A 3,566-nucleotide genomic window follows, 5' to 3' on the forward strand; every position below is an offset into this window, starting at 1 on the left:
ACAACAGTGTAAGAGGGTTCCCTTTTCTCCACACCCTCTCCAGCATTTATTATTTGTAGACTTTTGGATCGCAGCCATTCTGACTGGTGTGAAATGGTACCTCATAGTGGTTTTGATTTGCATTTCTCTGATAATGAGTGATGTTGAGCATCTTTTCATGTGTTTGTTAGCCATCTGTATGTCTTCTTTGGAGAAATGTCTATTTAGATCTTTGGCCCATTTTTTGATTGGGTCATTTATTTTTCTGGAGTTGAGCTGTAGGAGTTGCTTGTATATTTTTGAGATTAGTTGTTTGTCGGTTGCTTCATTTGCTATTATTTTCTCCCATTCTGAAGGCTGTCTTTTCACCTTGCTAAGAGTTTCCTTTGAAGACTCCACCAGAAAATTACTAGAACTAATCAATGATTATAGTAAAGTTGCAGGATATAAAATCAACACACAGAAATCCCTTGCATTCCTATACACTAATAATGAGAAAACAGAAAGAGAAATTAAGGAAACAATTCCATTCACCATTGCAATGAAAAGAATAAAATACTTAGGAATATATCTACCTAAAGAAACTAAAGACCTATATATAGAAAACTAAAAAACACTGGTGAAAGCTCCTTGATTTTAAACTGGTGGTTTTGTGAACTGGCACCAAAGGTTCCTTAGAAACTAGAACAAAATCCCTCTTTGTAAACAATGAAAAGGATTCATTCATGGAGGCTAAGTATTAACCAATAAAGATGACAATAGAAATAAGGGAACAAATCCTCATGTCAGCTTCTGGCTTCTAGGTCTTCTTGAGGCCTTGTATTGAATACTCCTTGTATTCTTGAGATGGTTCTAAGGCTCCCGGCCCTTTCTGATGAAAGAAAGCCTGGCAGTGTCACACACACAGGGTGGGCAGGATCTGCTCCTGCAGTGAGGTGCAGGCCAGTCCCACCGGCCTTGAGCAGCCACAGGCAGCTTTAGCTGGATGGAACCCTGATATTTGGCACCAGCTAACCTACAATAGACGAAAGTAGGCACTCGGAGTGGGGCTGGGGAGGCGGTGATTCTAGGTGGCTCATGGTAAAGAATCTTTTGGCAATGAAGGAGATGCAGGAGACTCGGGTTTGATCCCTGGGTGGGGAAGATCCCCTGGAGGAGGAAATGACAACCCACTCCAGTATTCTTGTCTGGGAAATCCCATGGATAGAGGAGCCTGGCGGGCTGCAGTCTATAGGGTCACACAGAGTCAGACAAGACTGAAGCGATTGAGCATGCACACACACATTCTGGAAGCTGAGCACAAGGAGGGTTGTAGTGACCAAGCTGACCAAACTATCTTTGCATCGAAGCCCCTGCCCTGTCACCTGACCGGATGCACTGCAGGACTGTCCATGGATGTCAGGGCCTGCCCGGCAGCCTCTCCTATTCCCTTCACTGGTCAGCCTTCAGAACAAGGGATAGGCCATCTTGGTCCCAATCACCCAGGAAATAAAATAAAATTCACATTATATTGCTCCAAAGGACACTGATACCCTCTGAGACTAATTAACATTTGAGGGTGGTTTTTTTAATAAGTTTTCAAAAGACTTTCCCCCCAGTTTCCTAAATGAATTACTATGGCCTAATATCTGAATTCTCAATTGCCATCTCTTGCCTTGTTACCACTACAAGAGGAGCAAACATGCCAAATTCTCCGGGAAGACTTAACAATTCAATTCACCCACAATTTATCAATTTAAAGTAATCTCAATCAAATTTAATACGCTTTTTTGTGGAATTCCCTAGCGGTCCAGCAGTTAGGACTTGGTGCCTTCATGACCATGGGCCTCAGGTTCAATCCCTGGTTGGGGATCCTGCAAGCTACACAACGTGGCAAAAAATAAAATTAAATTAATATTTTTTTGTTTTTGGTAGAGGGAACTTAAAAGGACGCTAAATTTCATCTGGAAAAATAAAATAGGTGAGTATGTCTGTGAAATTTTTATAATATCTAGGGGAAATTTTAGTTAAATATATTTTTAAATGATGATATTTAAAACAACATGGTACTTGATCAAAGCAGAGTACAGATCCAGAAAACAGAAGAGACAGATCAGAAACAAATTTAAAATATTATATATAAAGTTTTATAACAGAAAAGCTATAGCTGAGAAAGGTTGAACTTTTCAATAAAGTATTAGGGCAACTAGCTATGTATTTGTGAGAACAGAAAATTAAAACCCTATTATTCAGTATTTGTCCATTGAACTCAAGAGCTTGGAAATTTAAAGGTAAGGAAAGAAAACATATGTATGAAAATGAAGTATAAATAAACATTTGCACAGTTTCCTAGTGGAGGGGGAGAGGTGGAAATGTTTTTCTAAACATGATACCAAAGCCATAAACCACAAAGGAAGATCAATGAGCCCCACTAAACAAAAAGCAAAAATCTTTTTCCATTAAAATGATCTCTATCGACAACAGCAGAAGGTACATGCATACCTGGGGCAAAACTTCATCCAACATATTGGACAGACAAAGAGTAAATATTCTGACCACTGAACAAGGTCCATAGGGATTTTCCTGGTGGTGTACTGGCTAAGACTCTGTGCTCCCAGTGCAGGGGGCCTGGGGTTCGGTCCCTGGTCAGGGAACTAGATCCCACAAGCTGCAACTAAGGGTTCCACATGCCACAACAAAGATGGAAGATCCTACATGCTGAAACCAAGAGCCGGTGCAGCCAGATAAATATTTACAGAGAAGAAAAAGTTCACGGAACAGTAAGAAAAAAAATGAACACCTCAATATAAAAATAAGCAAAAGACACAAATATAAAACTCACAAAGAGGATGACAAACATGACTAAAAAACCTGCCTCACACACAATCCAAAAAACGAAGTTACAACAGTGCCCAGATACCAGTTCTATTTGCTAGAAATCACATGACCAGTTATTTAAAAGGAAACTAACAGGATAACTCTCAGAGTTAGTATAATTGTGCTGGGAAACATTCTCATACCCTCCTGGCAGGAGTGTCAATATGGTATAACCCTTCTGGAGGGTCATTTGAAATTATGCTTCAAAAACCTGAAAACTAAGCATCCTCTTGACTCAGCAACTTAATTACTAGGAATTTCATCTAAGAACATAGTCTTGGATATTTCCAAAGCTTTATCTAGGAAAGTGGCTATCATAAATGCTGTGTAAATTTTTTTCACATTAAAAAATCTAAATATCCAGTAAATGGGATCCATTGAACAAACTATGGATATATGGAATATTATGCAGTCTTTAAAAAGGCCTGTGTGCAATATTACTCAGCCATGAAAAGGAATGAAACTGAGTCATTTTTAGTGATGTGGATGGGCTAAGAGTCTGTCATACAGAGTAAAGTAAATCAGAAAGAGAAAAACAAATATCATATATATTCCACATATGTGGAATCTAGAAAAATGGTCCAGATGACCCATTCCTGCAGGGCAGGAGTAGAGATGCAGACGTAGAGAATGGACATGTGGGCACGTGTGGTGAGGAGGGGAGAGTGGGGTGAATCGGGAGAGCAGCACTGACACAGACACGCGAGCCCACGTAAAACTGACAGCTGGTG

The 3,566-nt window shown here is 39.8% G+C and overlaps 1 protein-coding gene across 1 annotated transcript in view; it reads right to left on the reverse strand.

Moving 5' to 3' along the window:
• The window catches only part of SH3GL3 (SH3-domain GRB2-like 3), a 55,109-nt gene that overhangs the window by 43,237 nt on the left and 8,306 nt on the right, over positions 1–3,566 (reverse strand). The gene's annotated exons all lie outside the window — the stretch shown is intronic.

Source organism: Bison bison, unplaced genomic scaffold (genome assembly GCF_000754665.1).
Source record: "Bison bison bison isolate TAMUID 2011002044 unplaced genomic scaffold, Bison_UMD1.0 scf7180017859304, whole genome shotgun sequence".
Taxonomy (NCBI): domain Eukaryota; kingdom Metazoa; phylum Chordata; class Mammalia; order Artiodactyla; family Bovidae; genus Bison; species Bison bison.